Source organism: Lampetra fluviatilis, chromosome 19 (genome assembly GCF_964198595.1).
Source record: "Lampetra fluviatilis chromosome 19, kcLamFluv1.1, whole genome shotgun sequence".
NCBI classification, from domain to species: Eukaryota; Metazoa; Chordata; class Hyperoartia; order Petromyzontiformes; family Petromyzontidae; genus Lampetra; species Lampetra fluviatilis.
The window spans coordinates 3,781,728-3,803,261 of record NC_136293.1 but is presented as its reverse complement, the minus strand read 5'-3'; the positions used below and the strand labels follow the sequence as shown (position 1 = coordinate 3,803,261).

The 21,534-nt window shown below is 43.5% G+C and overlaps 1 protein-coding gene across 1 annotated transcript in view; it reads right to left on the bottom strand.

The window, feature by feature from the left end:
• Window positions 1–21,534, bottom strand: part of LOC144937554 (neurobeachin-like) — a 525,952-nt gene that overhangs the window by 406,094 nt on the left and 98,324 nt on the right. The window lies entirely within an intron of this gene.

Below are 21,534 nucleotides of genomic sequence, written 5' to 3'. Positions count from 1 at the left end.
CAGCAGTTTCTTAACAGTTGCTTGCATCACTGGCCCAAAGGCCAACGGGGAACCGCATTTTAACAGAGCTACCATTCAATCGAAGTCTAGACTCCCAATTTAATAATGCAAACACAAGAGTAGATTTATTTTAATAAGATTTCTGGATATTTCACACATGGGAGTAGGCACCGTATGTGAGAGTAAAATATATTGCAGAACTAGGGACGATCGCATTGTCCAGCTGAGGGGCTTTGTGGCTGGAGTGCTCAACGATCAAATCGGAAGGTTGCGGAGTTCAGATCCCATTCATGGTCACCTCAGCCTATTGGTCACAAACGTACTCATTTGAGAAAGGTCAACAGTGACTGTCCTATTGCTTCCATATGAATCTTTGATTTTACCAAGGTCTGCAGGCCGCCAATAGAAATTCAGTGTTCAGCTCTGCAATTGCTTGTTTGCACCACTGCTGGTAGAGGGGCCTCTGCTAAAAGGGAGCTATGTAGAGCCTCTTTAGATGGATTTTGACATACTAGTCCATGGTATTAAATGTTTCTTAATTTCCCATTTGAACAGTGAGACACTCTGCCTTGCTTCTCGGCAGTTGGACCGATGCATCTCTCCCGCTACAATGGCACAGGCAGGTTGGCATTGTCAAATATTAAGCAGGCCAGAGTCAATGTTATTATTAAGCGAGCACAAACTGTGATGATCACCCAATTCCCCCAACGCCTAGCGAACCGCTGTAATGAGCCCCAACTAAACGTGGTGTTTTTCCCGGGACGGTAATTGTATGCCACACGAAGGCACACTGGCACCAGCCAGCACATTAATATGGCAGCAATCAAAAGGAGGGGTGGTGGGGGGTGTTGGCCGTTTACTAGTTTTGACAAATGATTCAACTCCATCAGAGGCAAATGGTCAAAAAGCAGAGAGTCCTCCTTCTCAAAGAAACAGAGTGGGGCAGAGCTCATCTTCATTGGCAGCCCTGAGCAAGTGGAAAGAATACTCGCATCACCTTCAAAGGGAACTATGTTCTCAACCTCAGCAGGGATGATGAGCCAATCAATGTGCAAACTTCAGAATAATATAACCGCAGTGCCACCTGGCAATATTCGTGAGAGAAGTTCACCAATTGTTAGTTAAGGTTGCACAGTATGTTTAACAATCATAAGTGCACAATAATGAATAGTAATTTACCTCTCTTTCTCAATCCATTGCTGGATAAAGGCCGCATCCACAGTGTTGGCCATGGGAGCTGTTTGACCATACTTCACCATTCATTGTCAATGTGGGTTGGTGAAGGTTGGTGAGGACGGTGGTGGGCTGGACTGGCTCAGATTTTACTTCCCACTGATGTTAGCTGTGGCCTGGAATTCGCGAGTTTGAATACAACAGCCTTGAAACACCAACCAGGTGGGTAACGAGACCTGGAAATCACTGTGCCCTGGGATTCACTTTCACCCCTATGGGACACGGTGCAAGGCAGTAGGATAAAACCGGATGCCATGCTTGTTCATGGTAATGCTCATCAATTTAAGGTAATGGGATGCTTATTCTAATCCGATGTTAAATGCAGGGCTGTTAATGTAATGCGTACTTTGCAGAGGGAAGGAAAAAAAATACCTATTACGGACAAAAACATTTAATTTTCCCATGTTTTTTTGGGACATTACCATTAGGAAAAAGCCTTTGACTTATCACTGCGGTTTGGTGGCCCTGACAGATTTGACAGACATAGCAACGGTTGCTAGGCAGCATCGCAGTCAGGAGTAGCTTATCGAGAGGCCAATTACCAGTGCGCTTATAAGGCTGATCATTCATGCCGTTAACACCCTGTCATGGCTGTTCACCGGCAAGATGTTCATCGGCTCCTCTAAATCAAATTATATGGTGGATGGGCATGTGGATAGATAGTCCAGATGGATATACAGTAATGTAATGCACATCGAATCCCAAGTGCACAAATAATTCAGATGTTGGGATATATAAACAGACAATAATACATACATATATATAGCACCACACACCCAGAGGAATCGACACGTGCAGAACAAGATCCTGAGACACACGTGCGTATACTACGGTATATAATAAACACGTCAAATTGCCTCACCGCTTAAACAAATATTGAGTGGTACCCACGATGCAGTTGTGACCCTGAGCATTGGTGGAAGCTCCACGTTATTATGGCGGGGGTCAGTTTCTCCGGAGGACAGCTACCGTTTGCTTTCAACAAAGCAGTGGGTACTCATTTAAATGACCGTGAACCAATCATGGAGTGAGTCAAATATTGACTCGACATTCTAATCAGCACAATACAATTGTCAGTTGATGTCCTGAAGCACTGCATTGCCTGGCTATATACGCACAGATCAATGCATTTTTTTTATAAATACGGCAATAGTCTCAAAATATCAATGCAGAATATGCACAACAAACATATATTTACGAGTTCATGAAGCTTGTCTTCGCAAGGCAAAAGTTTTCAATACATTTAATAATTAACCTGACATGATTTTTTACAATTTAATCTACGTTTAGACACGAAGAACTACACAAAAACATTTGTATTTTTCCACACAAAAAAATTAAAATTGTTGACTTCATTGAACTTGTTATATTTAAAGACGTACCCCATCAAAAACCGCTCAATTTAAATATTCGGTTCTTTTGAATTTGAAAGAACAAAAATAATGAACTTAATACTCTGAGGGGAAGCTCCTATCTTTTACCGTTTTCTAATTATTCAGATTTGAACATCATAAAATCAGTTTTTTTTCCATTCAAAACCGCTTTAATCTGAAACATTTCAAAAACAATGAAAGATATAACAATGGTTTGTACTTTAATGTCATTTGCTATTTACGCTCTATCAAACTCATTCTTATATTTTTAACGGTTTCTGAATGACACCACGCTCAAACATATTTATGGGCACTTAAAATCGATATTTGGGGGCTTTAAAATGAAAATTCTCGGATTTTTTTTATTTTTACTGTTGTTTGTGTCCTAAAAGCTACCTATGTACCAAATTTCAGCTTTCTATCTTGTACCCCAGAGGTTTTTGAGACATACATACATACAGATTAAGGTATTGATTTATATAGATATACAAATCTCTCAATACAAAATTAGGTGTTTCGGAGGTCAAAGTGCTGAGTTGGCACTGCTGTGAACCTGTGTTCAAATCCAGGCAGCTGCATGTGATTAGGCCAGGTCTCAAGCGTAATTAATGTATGGTCTCAACCCAATCTCCAACAACAGAATGGAACGTCATAATAAACCTGGTTTGCACTTGGTATGGCGACAATTCCAGCTGTGACAATGAATAATAATAATGGTTTGAATCTCATGAGACAATCGATCTCACAGCAGAGTTTGTTGGAAACTGCGACACGTGCTGTGTAAAATATAAAAAGTCTTAAGAAAAATCGTCTTCCCTGGGCAGTTTTCTGACATGCGAGGTGATCCTATCGGTGAGATTTCGGAATAGATTCTCCGTCTTGAGACATGACACCGCACAACTATAATACATTGGCGGCTGGGAGGGGGGGGAACCCTCAATACATATCGAACAGTTAGATATTCAGCATAAGGGAATATTTGTTTTGACACGCAACACATTAATCCGTGCTCCTTCGAATCATTATGAAATTGCGTGACCTTTAGGCGACGCTTAACTTTTGCAATCGCGGGACTGCCAACACCCTCGCTGCGTCTCCGAGTGGTGACCTTTCCACCCAGCACAGAGGGGTCCCAGTGTCTCGTCCCGAAACCCGGGAGAGAGAGAGCCAGCCTTTGATCGATTGGGCGAAGGGCTTTTACCTCCCGAGTCTACTGTGCTGCCCGAACAAGGCTGGTCTTTGTGTGTGTGTGCCCGCTGACAGCCGACCCCGTTGAGATTCGTAAATGGGTCCAGCAACCCCAAGTGACAGGAAAGAGGCTCAGTGTCGCATTATAGCGTGGCTCTTTTGCACCCCCCTGCTTCGAGGTAACGGCGTGCCAGCGCTGGTCGTGCCATCTAGTGACAGACACTCACACCGCGGCTTAACGGGGGCTCTGCCACGCAGGCGAGAAAAAGGCGGGGGCTGCACAGGTTGGGTCAGGGGCACATTTCACGCCAGTGGGGAAAAAAAAAAAGAAATCGCACGGAGAAAGCTTTCGAACGCAGCCACTTCCCTGGAAAACATTTGAAAGCTTCTCGAGCTGGCATGGATGTCACGATGACACCGTGGGGTATAATGTCCCAACTAACAGTTGAAGCGACCCGCACAGTGGAGCTGTTCTTTGTGCGGACTCAAGAGCATCATAACTGCAAACTTCAGGCAGTTAAAAAGTGAAGCACTTTGAACGGTCCAGCTAGCCCTCGTAACCTCTGCTGAACACTTACCTAATGCCTGATAATTCCCAGCGTTCAACACGGAACAAGGCATGGCTAGCTGACAGGTGTAATACCATAGATTTTCCTCGCCGTTTTAGTGTGTCCGACCCATTCATACAACTCCACCGCCAGTGTAACAGCCTACGCTGCCACGAGGGCAAGCCGGAGAGGGTGATTTGTCAGTGCTGAGTTCATTGGGCTGGTGCTCATCTCCTGTTCATGGCTCCGAGCCAGTGGTGGGAATTCCACATTGCTATGGTGTGGACAAGGTTATCCCGCTCCATCACTCCTTGTTGGCTGAGTGGAAGGTCATGATTGGATAAATGCTACATTTAAGCTGCCTTTACAAATGAAGGTAACTATTTTTTCATGCAAGTAAACTCGAGATCTTCTGGATCTCAACAGCAGAGCCAGGCCTGTTGAGTACCAGTGTTATTGGCAAGAGCACTCCACCTAACTTTGCTCGCTTAAACCAATTCTGCTGAACAATCTTGGTTTGCAAAGCCCATAGCTCGATGAACTAAAAAAACATGTTTTGGAGACAGAACAAAGTTCTGCTCATACATGATTTTAGAAGTTGTTTTGCTTTTAAAAACAAAAATAAAACTAAATTGCTCCTCTCGTCACATTGTGCCTTAAACAAAAGTTCTCGACATGAAAGTGCAATTGCATCACTTTGGATTTCCATTGAGAGATCGACATCAGTCCAAATGTTCTTCCGTGAGAAGTCAGTCAAGAGAGCTGGCTCAGTGGCAATGTTGATCAGAGGGCACGACTCACATTAAGAAGGCTGCGGGTTTAAATTTCAGTCTCCGGTTAAATTTACACTGTCATTCACATGGGGCCTACACATTTAGTAGCACTCTGTGTTTATAGGTTGATCATTAATGGGTTCTCACGCTGACCCTCCCCCCCCTCCAAGGATATGTGGAAATTCCCACCGCACGCTTTGCAAAAGCAACTGGAATGTTTATTTTCACGTGGACACATTTGACTTGGGTGCAAAGGTACTTCCAATCATTGTTAAGATGCTTGTCAGATGTTGAGTGCTAGATTACCACTGCTGATACCTTTATGAACGTAAAACAAATTGTAAAGCATCTGTTATGATGGTGAAAATGATACATGTGACTGTGTGCTTAATGTGCATAAATGCTTTTAATATGTTTCTCCACAGCAATAAACATCTTAAGCTTTCAATGATGTCGTTTTAAAAATACAGATGGTCAAAGATTTATTTTTTCCTTCCCCCCCACCTCCAAACACTTCTGCCAGAAAAGCTGCATGTCATCAATAATTCCTGTTAACTCTCCCCTTTGTCATAGTGATCAGGCAAGGTCACTCAAGTTAGATGTTACATTGAACCACAATGAGTGGTTAGTTGCTTCGTTGTATATCGGGGCCCTACATTTTTTACATCACGCATCTATCATCTTCATTTCGCTCGGCCAGATTTGTGGGGCATTAGCTGGCATACGTGTTACGATAGGTATTACACTCAGCATATACGTCTCTTTTTTTGCTATCAACAGATAATATAATTGCAATTGCTAGTCAAGTAATTATATAATTGAATGTTCATCCTAAACTAAACTGAAATTTTAAAAATTTTACCAGGTAAGGCCCACTGAGCTATATAGCTCTTTTTCAGAAGCGACCTGGCCACAAATGACATCTCAACGAAGTGGCTTATCACGTGAAAATTTGATGCAGCCAAATTCTCTAAACGTATCTTTCCAAATGTGGAGGGAAAAACTGGAGGACCCGGAGAGCAGGGAAACACCGGAGGACCCAGATAAAAATCCACATGACCGCGTAAAGAACATGCAAACTCCAAATATACAGGCGTCAGGGTCAACCTCGCATGTACACCAGGCGAGGTAGTAAACAAAGATGTCATACAAGGGGAGACGAGCTGACTTCAGTGGCTAATTCTATATCAGGCACTAAGCTGGCACCAATGAGGGCCTGGGTTCCAAAGCGGGTCACCGTTCTTGATTATAATGGCTTCTCCACAGGAGGTAATTCTGTCGTACAAGAAGGCCTCTGGCCGGCGCTGTGGATGAGTCCCAATTTCGCAATAGAAGTTTTATTCCACCATCCCCCAATGGTTGATCAAAAAAAAGTAACCATTTGTGGGAACTCAGCAGTGGATGTCCTGTAGACGTATCCCTGTCATAGGAGTGTGGAATTCCCCATCGCCATCCAATGCTCTGCTTTGAGTGTTGGAATACTTTGACTTCATGGCATCAACTGTAACAAATGTGTGCAATATTTTCAAGACCACCTTCAACCATTCCAGCTGAGTATTAATCATTGAATTATTTTTTTATTTTTAGAATAAGCAGACGTTTCTGTATTGTTATATGCGTATATGTGCTTCTCAATAAACCTACATTTTCCATGCCAGTTGATGAGGGTCAACAAGTGTCTGTATACAGCACATTCAGAGTGTAGCATGTACAGTAAAACCTTGGATTGCGAGTAACTTGGTCTGCGAGTGTTTTGCAAGACGAGCAAATTTTTTAAATAAATATGAATTTGATAAACGAGCGAGGCCTTGCAATACGAGCAGTACGTATACGCTTTGTCTGCCGAGCATCACGTGATCACAACTGATATACGAGTGCTTTGGATTACAAACACGTTTCCGGAACGAATTATGCTAGCAATCCAAGGTTTTACTGTATGTATGTTGAACTTCATTCGCACCATACGTAGCCAACCGTGCTAATCGGAGACAGCATACAGATATTCTGTCTCTGCATGTGCTTTCGAGATATCCTGTCAACATGCAATTACCAGCATGTTGTAGGACAAAAGCTTTGGCTCATTTCGTGATGAAGTCCCGTATAGCACCCCCTCTCAAAAGCCATGTGGTTTTGATTTGTCAAACTGAATCTTGTTACAGTAATATAAAACAAAATCACACCGATTAATTTAAACACAGAGTTTATATTACCACAATGATTTGTTTGAAATTTGTTTAAAGCGATTCACTTATTAAAAGTCCCCATGGGGAAGAAGCTCTAACTCTGCTGGCAGACCAGGGCCTGTAGTGGAAATTCCACATTCTTATGGTCAGGTCCACCTCTCAATATAAAATTACTCGATGGTATCATCTTCCCGGTGAGAGCAGTGCTCATGTTATGGAGCCCAGAGACGGTGATACGACAATGACTTGACAACATTCTATAAAGTGTGTCAATTCACACATTGTTACAATGTACTGTACTGTAAATACTTTGACTTAGCTTAATCCAAAAAAGCTGTGTGCCATGTACAAATATACACATCCTAAGTGGCACTATTTCAAGGATGCCAAGTTGTGCTTACACTGGCACACGGCACGCACACTGGCTCAACTCCCAATCCCTTTCCAAACTCAAGAGTATCGTTCACAGTCTAAGCGGTTATTCAAAAGACTATACTGAAATCCATTTTCGATAAGCTTTTCAAATAAGTTAAATCCTACTGTCAAGTTCTAACTTTTTGATCCATCTCGAATAGGCATAATTATTCGTGTTAAAGATATGTCAGACTTTTACACTATGAGATCTCTTTTACCAGTGGCAAAATATAATGGTAGGTTTTTACCCTTTTAACTGGTACAAAACTGACACCTTTATTCAAGGCATCATGTTTGCAATGACCACAACACAAGTAGTTGTACGCCTTCTGGTGTCATCTGGCCCTACACCAATGCGGACTAGGCTCTAAAGAAAGCCGTCTCGGGTGTGGGCCAATCAACTTCAAGGACAGTGCATATTATTATCCTTATCAGAGTTGCTTCTTTTTGTTTGCTTTATTGACTACTTGTGTTGTGGTCATTGCAAACATGATGCCTTGAATAAAGGTGTCAGTTTTGTACCAGTTAAAAGGGTAAAAACCTACCATTATATTTTGCCACTGGTAAAAGAGATCTCATAGTGTAAATGTTTACCCCGAACTCTCAATACTCTGATATTGCACTGTTTTTGAGTTGTACGCCTTCTGGTGTCATCTGGCCCTACACCAATGCGGACTAGGCTCTAAAGAAAGCCGTCTCGGGTGTGGGCCAATCAACTTCAAGGACAGTGCATATTATTATCCTTATCAGAGTTGATTCTTTTTGTTTGCTTTATTGACTACTTGTGTTGTGGTCATTGCAAACATGATGCCTTGAATAAAGGTGTCAGTTTTGTACCAGTTAAAAGGGTAAAAACCTACCATTATATTTTGCCACTGGTAAAAGAGATCTCATAGTGTAAATGTTTACCCCGAACTCTCAATACTCTGATATTGCACTGTTTTTGAGTTGTACGCCTTCTGGTGTCATCTGGCCCTACACCAATGCGGACTAGGCTCTAAAGAAAGCCGTCTCGGGTGTGGGCCAATCAACTTCAAGGACAGTGCATATTATTATCCTTATCAGAGTTGCTTCTTTTTGTTTGCTTTATTGACTACTTGTGTTGTGGTCATTGCAAACATGATGCCTTGAATAAAGGTGTCAGTTTTGTACCAGTTAAAAGGGTAAAAATCTACCATTATATGTCAGACTATTATTCAAATATACCTCACAAATACTGAACAATACAATCCACCCAGATCAAAACAATCCATCCGGTCTAGTGACACTTGGTAGCGAATACAAGTCAAGGGTCAACTTGGCCCATGATCACTCTACGGTCGTTAAAAGTGCCACTTTGTAGGAAGTTAATTCCCCCCTATCAGAAATAAAGTGGACTTCATATAAATGTATTTACCCAGACAAGCCCTTGTCATGGGAATGTGGAATTTACCTGAAGGAGCTCAGCAGCCATCAATGAACGACCCCAACCCAGTAATATCTTGAGCTTGCAGATAGCGTGAACGAGAGGATTTGTGAAATATTAAATATCCATAATTAATATCCAATTAATGCCAACTAATTAACCAATAGAGCATCACAAGGTCCTTGCTCTCAGACGTTGGCATGGGGTAGGAAACCGGAGTGCCAGGTGAAACCCCACGACTCGTACGAGGGGTGACAACTCAGCAATGTCATCTCCTGGCCTCCTCAATCCCATGCCAATAAACTCCTGCCAACCTCTGGATGGGTGGGGTGGTGTCACCCACCCGACTACAGGACCTAAACAGGCTCAACTCTGCTTAGCTTTCCAAATCTGGCGATATTGGGCGCATTTAGATCACAGACATTTGTTTGTGTTGCTTAACATTCAAAATGAACGACGCTTCGTTTATTGGACGAACGTTGGGGTTAGTTTTTGGCCCAATGAATAACCACAATGCTCATAACGTGGACTGATCAGCAGGGTTGTTGGTTCTTTATATCCCCGTTGTGGCCAGAAGGGGGGGCTGAGTTGCTGTCATCTCTCACGAAGAGCCCAAAGCACATCATTGCAACTGCAGGAAAAAACTTGTTGGATACATAGTCTGTGAGTCAATGTTCATCTGGCCGGTTGGGCATGTTGATAGAGCATTCAACCGGGGTAGCCACTTGTCCTGGCTTTCCCCGAGAAATTCCCTTTCGGAGGTGGCTGTGTCCTTGGAAAATATGTCAGTCTTGCAAAACGACATGCACCACTCAAGCCAATGCATTTACAGCAGATGCACAGTTCACCACTCTACTGGTATTGATATATTTTACTTACTATCATTTGTCCTGTTTTTTATTACCTTAAGGAGGTGGTCACCCTACTACGTTTAACTCACAAATCGGGAGGTTGCGAGTTCAAATCATCCCGGCTTGTCAGAAAGTAAGTAATCATCCGATGTACAGCCTGGCACCTGCCATGTGAATTTATGATTCGTCAACCACTGGCTTAGGGCCTCCAATGGAGGAGGAGCACTGCCCCAGTGCTCACTTTGGAATGTACTTCCAATTATCCTTGACTCGAAACTTTTAACCCCTTTCCCGTGTGCAGTGGGGAGCCCCGTTCACCGCTGAATCTCGGAACACGCAAGCGGTTCAGCATTAATTTTATTTAGAGAGGCGTCGCGTGGCCGTTTTTCAAGACATTGTACTCACCGCAGAGAACCATAGCAACACGACCGCAATCTATGATAACTGGCACCAAACTGTGCCACACGCCCTCCCCCACATGGTTTTTTACTTCGGATTCCATTCCGATGACGTACATCGAAATTGAAAAGGGTTAGTACGAATTTTACAGCCCTTTGCCAATCCACTGCTGGATTAAGGCCTCTCCAAATGGAGTCAGTCATGAGGACTGTTTGAGCATACTTCACCACACTGGTCCGTGCAGGTTAGTGAACAGCCAAGGGTGAGAGGAAGGGCCCAAAAATTGGTCCGGATGTCACTCACAAGTGATAGTCGTGACTGGGAATCGAACATGGGTTGTCGGTTTCGTAAGTCCGGTGCGCCAACCACTGCATGGCCACTCCCACTCATCGATGGGCCACACTTTACCCCCCATGGGACCTGCCGATCGACTAACCACAGTGTACACATTTATACTGACGAGCGAGACAGTGGCCGGGGATTTAAGAAACTTTGCTTCCATTGTTTCTACCGAGAGACTATATCACCTTGCTCTCCGTCTTCGGCAAATCGATCACACGCAATAGTTTGCGGGCAATCGCAGATCGAAGGGAGATAAAAAAGAAGTTTCTTAAGTTGAATTTGGGTTGCGGACTAATTGCGCGTCGGAACAAAGAACAACTGCATGTGAACACGCGCTCTTCCACAGTGTCCGAGTAACCTACAGCGTCCCGAGAGATAATAAACACTGTAGATGTAATAATGTCAGCTGCATACAGTAGTAGTCGTGCATGTGCTTGTATCAACACAACAGCTCAGATACACGGCGCAGTTAAGTGGTGAATGTAATGTAAACATTACGGAAGGTAAGTACCAGAAAGCTCATCATTACCGTAAATTCCTTCTCAAATAGATTAGTGTATTGCATAGAGTTTCTACCTTTTGACTACTTTATATGATTGCTGTATTAAAAAAAGACATTTTAATGTTCCCAAAAAATGATCATGCGAGCAGATTGGGTTGGTGTGAAAATGGCAGCACCAATTTGCAGACTCGTGTATTATCATCAACTACAAAGGCGTCAAATGTTTGTCTCTTAAGAGTACAAGGTGGGTGCTCTACTTGCTGTGAGAGTTCCAAACACAGTGCAGGGCTGCACCTTTACCAAAGTAATGTTACTTGGTGACCTTGAGGGATCAAAAATCGATTACAGTACTTTTATTAGGAAGCCACTGGAGCTATGGCACTTTGAAATCTAGATTGAAAACTCATTACATTAAAACTGATGTTTGTGTTAAATTTGTTGTCCTTCCCCCGCACCTCCGATTAGCACGGTTGGTTACATACGGTGCGAAAGAAGTTAATAAAACATACGGAAAGTAATTACCGCATCTCACTGGACTTGAGACAGTATATGCAATTAATGCCAAGCAAATAAAAAGCAGCAGTTTAATACATAAACACGGGCGTTAATTTTGTTTAATCTGTGCTTAACAAATCATCTCTTGACCACGTGGTGTTTATACCAAGTGTCAGATGAGAGAAGGTGGCACGCGTCTCTTGTGTTTGTTTTTCACGGGAAAACAGACGCTCAGAAAACACCTCTGTTGGTGTCCGTGTACCGTGTAAGTTCCGCTGTTGATACCGGTAACTATTTTCTTTCTTTGGCCACAAGTTAATTTTTATCGACTAATTAAAATGGTAATTGGGAGTGAGAGCATTTTTCATTGGATCAGTGCAAAATCCCTGGTGGATAGGCATCCAGTGATCAAGGCAAGCACCTCATGTGTTGTGAAAAAAAAGTGTGTCGTATTATGTAATATGAATACAAGGTGGAGCGGTGACGCAGAGGTTAGCGCACTGCGCTATGAACCTGCAACCCGAATTTAACGCCAGCGCCGAGTGATATCTAAACTCGTCCTGGGCACCAACCCCATACTAACCAATGTGGTGACGTGCGGTGAAACAGCCCCCCATAGCCAACAGAGCATGAGGAGGCTCTCACCCACCCAGCGGTTAACTGACAAAGAACCTCAACGCGGAGTGGAGCGGTGGCACACAGTGGTAAGGGCACTGCGCTGAGTCCACTTACTTGAGCTTGATTCTTGGCCACAGTTAACATTCGTGGAGAATTATATCTGAACCCCCCACCGCTTCCCCCGCGAACAAGCATTAAGATGTATGTATGTTGAACTTATTTAGCACCGTACGTAGCCAACCGTGCTAAGATACGGTGAAACATGGTCAAACAACCCCCAACACCAGTGAGGGAAGGCCTTCGTTCAACATTGGTTTGACAGACGGCTGCAAATGTATTACATTAACGTAATTAAATTAACGTAACAGTAATTGCACATTGAATAAACTAAGCTATTAAAAACCAAACAATTTTTTTTTATTTTACCAGGTAAGGCCCCATGAGCTCTGTAGCTCTTATTTTAGAAGAGACTCGGGCCACAAATGACAGCTCAACGAAGTGGCGAAATTGTAGTTGTTGCTCTGCATCTACATCAGCGATTCGTGTGGAAATTAATAAGCAGCCAAACACTCTAAAGGGCCATCCATTTAGTACGTACGCGTGGAGGGGGGATTAACCCAAATGCGTACGCTTGCGTATGGGGGTCTACTGACTATGTACGTACGCACAGGAAACAGGGAGGGGGGGGTGAAGCCTCGACTATAATTTGTCTACATTGGCCATCAAACGAGTTAGATAGTCCAGCGGTGGACTGTTTGCTTAAACACGTTAATCGTATTAATCCTTGATCGTTTCTGCATGGATTAAATAGAAAAACCCGAAAGAAAATTCACGCGACCACGTAGAGAACACCCAAACTCCAAATATACAGCAGGCGTCAGGGTCGGGATTGAAACCACGACCATCCTGTATACCAGTCGATGAAGTTAATATCTTGCCACCGTGGTCTCCCTCCCTTGGGAATAAAGAATATATAATACTGGCTAAAAGGCACCAACAGAAATGAACACTGCCCGAAGTTTGTTTGATTAAAATCAACAATCAATGTTTTTACTCTGCATTAAAATCAATTTCGCGTACATCAGAGGAAAAACATAATAACAGGCATTAAAAAAGCTCCAATTTAGTCGAGAGGCTCTTGACAAATGCGATTTTTTTTAGCAAACACAACGCCCCAACTTTTAATACCGTTATGTTGTTTATTGCACGGGGGCGGGGAGACCGCACAACCGGAAATTAAAACAATAAACACTTAGCCTGTGCTCCATCTTAAAAAGCCTTTGTTGTCAAAACCCTGGAACCCCCGCCCCGCCCCCACCCCCGGCGCAATATAAGATAATAGACGTCTTGCAATGACACGCATGGAAAGCCATGCGTATCAGTTATGTTCATAACTCTGGGGGTCTCTTGCAGCAAGCTACCTACCGTACGCCTTAATAGTTACGCTTCGCATTTACAATGTCAAACTACAGTCGTTGCATTGTTTCCATTGTACACAATACTGCAGAGGCACTTTTAACTTGCTTGCGAATAACAAACACCCTACATCTCAAACCGAACATGTCGCAAAAAACGCCATTAGGTCTTTCGTGACAGTGAGCCGTAGCCATACCTCAAAATCAAGAAGTGTTTCTATACTCGAACGAGCAACAAGGGTGAAAAAAATACCTCCCTTAAAACAGCCCATTGCGGGGGGGGGGGGGGCCCGGTCTGTTCGCGGGATAACTTCCGTTGGACTTCTCAAAAGTGATATTCTTTTGACGTTTTACCACAATTAAATTCAGCCTCGTTTCACGAGATGAAGAGGTTTCCACTCAAACTCTGTGGGGTAACAATGCATCATCTTGTTTTGGAGAAACGGCGTAACAACGCTGCACTGAAGTCACCACTTCACATGAGTAGACCTCTTAATTCGCACTCTGGGCTCACATTTTTATCCTCGGCTAATTCCGTATTTTTCATTGCCTGGCAATCAAACCAAAATGTTTTAATTCTTACTGCTTCGCCCAAATTTAGCCAAATTAATTTAAAAAATAGAATTCACAGTGGTTATTTTTTGCGATCATTGGTGAATAGGGCTACTACAGCTGAGAAACTGGTTTCATCGTGGGTGTCTTATGTCTGCTTTCAAAACCAGGCTCTCAATGGTGCCGACTTGCAGCCACCTGGCCTCACTCAGTGGTAATCACTGTATCGACCCCAGGGAGATCATGATGAGAGCAAACCCGTGACTGCATTTGAAACTCAACAATCTTCCCATTGTGAATTGAGTGTTCTAACCACAGACCAACTCCATAGTTGTAGAAATAAATAATAAGTGCTTTGTGGGAAGTTATAAACCGGGGTGGAATGTGGAATTCTCACCGCTGGCTCAGGATCACCAAAGAAGACCATCGTTGCCCCATTTCTCATTTGACCAGGGAATCGCTTTGACCTACAGTCTGTTCCCCTATAACGCCACATGTTTTATAACGCAAATTTGATAAAACGCGCTGAATGAATGAGGGAAAAAATTGTGTAATGCGTATGCGAATTGGATATCACGTGATTTAGAAAACAGAACTATGTGGCACAAGTAGCAATAAGCGGTTGTGCGGCTGCCTCGGCATAGCATCACGCAAGATGGGATGTTGCTGGATGCTTCTAGATGCTACCCACGCGACTCAGTATTTGTTAAGCCTGCACATGCATCTCACGTGTTATCGCGGACTGTGTTTTACCCTATATATATTTTTTACATAACGCAGTGTCCATCAAGAACGCAACTACCGCGTTATTGGAGAACAGACTGTATTTGACTTGTATGTACCGTCTTGCCTCAGAGGTGCACTATTTGTTGCCAAGATAAAAGAAGGACCCAAGTTCAAATACTGCCACATATTGCTTTGGCCATTGTGTAGCGATACATAGGCAATATTTCAGTGGCACCAAAAATTACTACAATAATATCCAGACTACACATTGCTTGAATGAATGAAAATGTGAAAAACATCCCGTTCATTGTGCTGCAGGAAAAGGTTGGGTCAACGTCAGGTATAAGCACACATTACACAAGGCAGGCAAATAAGTACATCATGAGGGCTTGCGTAAGAGGGATGTTTAATTAATGATGTGGGGATGGAAAGAGAAATGGCTGTATACCGTAGTGTAGCTGACAAATTAAGACATTGGAAATAAGTAAATAAATGGCCAAGCAATGGAGAAGCGCTAAATCTTGACCCTGCATGTGAACTGCTAAAGGGATTCAGCATTAAAGGAGAACACGAGAAGGGTGTTCCAGACCGTGAGGGCAGCAGTGGAGAAGAGGAGCACTCCCATTAAGTGGAGAGTGAGATGAAGTGGGAGAGGAAGGCGGCAGAGTCCATGGAGGATCTTGATGACGATGAGGGCGATGTTTTCAGGGGGTGCCACGGTTAACTCCCTCGCCTGGTAGGCAGGAGTCGTGGGTTCGATCCCGACTCTGGCGCCTGCTGTATATTTGGAGTTTGCATTTTCTCCCTGTGGTTGTGTGGAATTTTCTCCGGGTCCTCCGGTTTTTCCTTCCACATTTAGAATCAACGTGCGTTTAGAGTATTTGGCTGCTGCTAAAATTTACACGCGATAAGCCACTTCGTTGAGCTATCATTTGTGGCCCGGTCGTTTCAGAACAAGAGCTATATAGCTCAGTGGGCCTTACCTGGTAAAATTAAAAAAAGTTTACTTTTTAGTTCACTGAGTTTTGTATAAAAAATGCTCTTTGGAGCAAGTGGAGGAATCCCGAGGATTGGAGTGAAGCGGCCTCATTTGTGAGGGTGGCCCAGTGGTTTGCTGGTGGCATTTCTAAACACTCTAAGCGACACCGTACTAAAACTTCCAAGTCGAGCCGGTACCACTGCAGAACACAGCTTGGTCGTGTATAAACGCAGAGGGGAACACACGTGCGCGCCAACAGCCCAGGTAATCTGGCTTGAATGTCAATGTGCCTCTTCGGTCAGCAATTCAACAACAAACAACCGTCACTGGGACTCCCAGCTGTGACTTCACCTAAAATCGCAGGTTTCCTGGCAACCGGCAGAGAGAATGGCAGCAGGGGGGTTCTTGGCTGCGTGACTGCATGCAGGGGGGGGGGGGTAGCGCGGTTGGGGAGTAAATCCGTCATTAGATAAGGGCCAACGAGGCAGCAGAATTGTGAGAGAGAGAGAAAAACCCAGTAAACTTGTCCAATGCCGACACTGGTTATTTAAGAGCAGGTAGATAGGAGTCCATGGTGCTGCGGAGGCCGTGATGTAATGGCGAGCACACTGCACTTGCATTCCAGAGGTCAACATCCTGGCGCGAAAAGTGTTTGACATAGCCCCCGACCTCCATCGGGTCCATCAATGTTTGCACAAAATGAATCATGTAATATTTTGTTTTTTCAAAAAATATATATATATTATATTTTTGTGACTACAATGCTGGCAGAAAACACTTGTATGCAGGGCAAGAAAGGTGTGTCAAATGTTTGTTCTTATTATGATTGTCGTCAAAATATTTAACCTGAGAAAGGGTGTCCAGGTGACATACGGAGCAAAGAATTGGACGAGCGGCATCATGAAGTGGCTCCAGAATAGCTTCATGAAGTCTTCTTCGGGACAAATCTCCCCATGCAAGGTAGTGCCCTTCTCACTGTAATGATTTCCATTGCACCAATGGAATAGGATTGGTAATAAAATAGGATGCTGACCTAAATAATTAATATGCATGCTATGTAATGTTTGGATAATAAAATAATATTTTTCGACTTAATTTTTCGTCGGGTTTCTTGTTGTTGTTCATGATAAAACGAAGGACCTCTTGCGATGGATCAAAACATGTTGTCTCCATGGTGTCTAACAACGACAGATCGCCAGTTCAACATCCACTGCGGTCATATTTTCACCGACTTCACACACTTCAGGGCCCTGGCAGCCGACAGCTTCGGCTTGCTGCATTATTGGCGTGGGCGGCTCCGTGCTGCTTACACACCGCTTGTAGCGCTCTCCGTGCAAGGTAACACAAAACTCACAGTTTTTTTTTAAAGCGTCTGGGAATGAGCCAAGACCCAACACCATTCTGCCAAAGGTGTTTTTTTTTAATTAAGGTGATGGTATGCTGTGAATCTGAGCCTAAAATGCGATTTAAAAAAAAATCAAACCCGTTTCTTCATTTCCTGTGTAAAATCACATTCACAGCAAGGCCATTCGAGCGTGGAATTCGATGCGTTACCCGTGCGATTCACCTGTTGCTCTAATTCTAAACGTTGCATCTCGTTACAGTATTTCCTTCACACGTTTGTCTTTGTGTTCACGTCTACAGTTGCAAGCAGATACCCCACAATGAATAGCAGACGCGAATGAATGAGTTCGGGGGCCTCTATTTCCTGCCATTACTTATCAAGATTCGTTTCCCGTTTATCACTCAGCCTCTCAGTGGACCAATGCCTCACCTCTGCATACTTTTTTCCCCTCCTCCTGCTGTTGCCCACGATTTAATGGATTACAAAACCGTGCACTCATTAGTAGACAGCACAGCGGTCTGCTCACACAAGCCTACACAGTACAACCACGTTTAACTCGCACGCCGACACTACAACGACAGCGACGCGCGCACAACGGAGGAGGCACAACAAAGAGCCCGATTCTCATCTCCGTGTGCGGGGCGTTCTCACCGCAATGGTGTCGTGATCAGGCGGCGGCGAGCTATTAGCCACGGCCGCAACAACAACAACAAACCACGTCGCCGTGACGATATATACGAGCGATGGCCATGGAACTTCCTGCCTTGTACACACACACACACCTGGGTGACACAATGAGTGACACAATGGGCTGGGGTGCTGAGCTCGCAATCGGAAAGTCGCGAGTTGCAATCCCGGGTGTGTTGGTCAACTTAGCCCATGTCTCTCCGGAGTTATTATCGGTCGGTCTTGTCCCTCGCCAAAGGAATGTGGAATTTTTAACATGCGTTGCCACCCCATGCAGTGTGTTGTTGTTGTTCGGGAAAAATGGAAGGAACCAGAAAGAGAGGAAGACCTCAGGGAATGGCTTGAAGACGACATAAGAGGAGATTGGTGCCAGAAAGGATGTGGCCACTACTTGAGCACACTGGCACAAGACGGAGGAAAGTGGAAGCAAATGACGAAATGTGCAGTGGACACTTACAGACTATCTTGGGAACAGTAGCCAATCATCATGGGACCTCCTTTGCCAGTACCAAAATATACTAATATGGTTTTTCCCCTTTTTTCTGGCAACAAAACTGACACCTTTTGCAAGGAATCATGCTTACATTAACCATAATACTTGCAGTCAAATGCAAACAAAAAACAATACTCTGATAATGTATGCATTGTCTTTGAAACTGATTGGTCCACACCAGAGACAGATTTCTTTAGAGCCTAGTCTCATATGGTGTTCGACCAGATGACGCCAAAAGGCGCACAGTTCAAAGACAACGCACTACCAGAGTAATGAGAGCTCGGGGTGAGCAGCTACATCATTTTGGTACTGGCAAAGGAGGTCCCATGATGTAGCTGCTCACCCCGAGCTCTCATTACTCTGGTAGTTGCGTTGTCTTTGAACTGTGCGCCTTTTGGCGTCATCTGGTCGAACACCATATGAGACTAGGCTCTAAAGAAAGCTGTCTCTGGTGTGGACCAATCAGTTTCAAAGACAATGCATAAATTATCAGAGTATTGTTTTCTGTTTGCATTTGACTGCAAGTATTGTGGTTAATGTAAGCATGATTCCTTGCAAAAGGTGTCAGTTTTGTTGCCAGAAAAAAGGGGAAAAACATATTAGTAGCCAATCAATTGTTTTACTTGTCCTGTTTGAATTCAGCACATCAAAATCCATGATAAACAACACATTCTCTGAAGCAGACGACGTATAAAAAAATTGTAGACCAGTGCTATCTTCCTATGGATCGTGATGATGACCGCCCCATGCCCATCGGAGCAGGGGGGGGGGGGACACTTTAATGTGACATTAAAAGCCTAAGTGCATGGCCACATTATCTAAATAACGCACGCAAGTAATCTCCATATACGTATTGCATTTGGGGCACGAGGCATAGATGCTATTTTTTAAAATATATATCCGAGTTTATCTATGTGCATTTTCTTCCCCGCAGCAAGATGCGAATAAACATTGCAAACACGATGGGATTGCTGCGGGTGAGTCACTCCGCACATCTGCGTGATTGTGCAGCGTCATCATTGCCATGGCGACGACTTCCAGCGGGGGCAATGTCACTGGCAATACCATCATCGACTTGCTGACAGTGTTGCAAAACTGATGATGATGATGGTATTGCCAGCGACAGCACCATCACCAGTCAGAAACTGTCACCATCGTAACCATCACCATGATTATTATCACCACAATCACTACCATCGTCATCAACTCCATAATCACCATCATCTATCCACCATCAATACCACCATCACCACTAGCACCACCAGCAGGTGAGAAGCATCATCAACAATGCGTGATGTGTTGGTGACCACACATTTTGCGTGCAGTTCGCATCTCTGTGCGGATATTCCCCCGCTGTGGCTAAGCGCAGATAATATCAAGGATTTGCCAACACCTTTGGGACTCTCTTATTTTGGGTAAGACCTTCGATTTGCTGACGCTTCTGCACGCCATCCTCTTATCCACGCGATTACCCAAAAAGTGGGGAGAATGCAGCACACAGATATTGGGAGGGTGTGCAGATAGTGTAGGTTGAAACAGATAAGAGGAAGAAGCATTTAGAGTCTCGGATAAGAGAAGTTTCAGTTGTTGTATTCGTACAGCCAACAAAGTTAACTTGGCTTGCTACACTTGGCTAGACTCTTGTTTTTACATTTAGTTGTTCAACCGTTTTGGCAGTTTCTTTTTTACGGCAGAGTAAACAAAACATTACACAAAGTAAACTGCAAATGATAAGCTATGCTAACTAATATAGTTCCAAGAAAGTGGGAAAATAGAGACTAATGTACCTTGACCACTGCCACAACATATTCGTGTCTGGTCACGCAACCAATGTTAAATAGTGAAATCCATCTGCTAGCCAGCCCATGAACAATTAACATTCTATCCTCCAACCATGAACAATTAACATTCTATCCTCCAACCAAGGATGACTACTAGGGTCCAGGCGATGTGTTTTCAACATTATATTCTACTCCTAATGAATCTGAGCATGTTCACAATTGAAAAATAACATTATGAGTAACACAAGCAGTGGAATCTGGGCCAGGGTCAAAGCAAAGAGCGTTAATTTTCACGTCCAAAAACTGTAGTGGTGCATTATATGCTGGAGCGACTTTGTAAGATTCCCAAGGTAATGAGAAAAGTGGGTTCTTTACATGAGATATAGACTGTGGGTAGTTATTAGGTGGCCAAGGTTCGGCATCAATACCTGTTAAAAGTTATTATCTAAAAATGGCAGCACATACGCACAAAAATCTGCTGCTGCTGAAATTAGTAATATTAAAAAAAGTTTTTTTAAACACGCTTTTACGAAATGTACTAGTAATGGCAAAACTCCACGACTCGAGGAAGTGGCCCTGAAGCTTGCCATAACGTAAGAGACTGTGGTCAATTACAGCCAACGTCAGTTGACCGTGGACAATTAGACCCAAACCGAAAAATAACATATAAAAAGAATGTTTAACAATATATATTTTTTATGATAGAATATAGTATTGTCATCCGTATGACATAAGTATACCAAGTTTGCAGTCGATACCACATTGGCAAGTGGGTTAAAATTGAGTTACAAGATTTGAGGATACAACAACGACAACAACAGAGTGAGTTAATAAAAAGCGTGTAAAAAAGGCACCCGTTACTTGGGGAATTTAACTTCTTGCCATCCAGATTAACTGTCGTGAATCCGTAGCTTTAGTGGCACTTTAGTGGCACTCTACGGTCTTCTGCAGAAGTTAGTTTATGTGCACTGGTCCTCACAAGCGACTGGTGTCACAAACACACGACTTGTGCCGTCACCATGATGTGCATCACACCACCAATGGGCTGTATGTACCAGTGCTGCCCTCACTGCCGCCACTAACATATCCATTGTATGCATGTATGTAGAACTTTGGGAACCTCATTTGCCAGTAAAAATATGATAATTGGTTTTTTACCCTTCTATCTGGCAACAAAACTGACACCTTTTTTACAAGGAGTCATGTTTGCATAGACCACAATACCTGCAGTC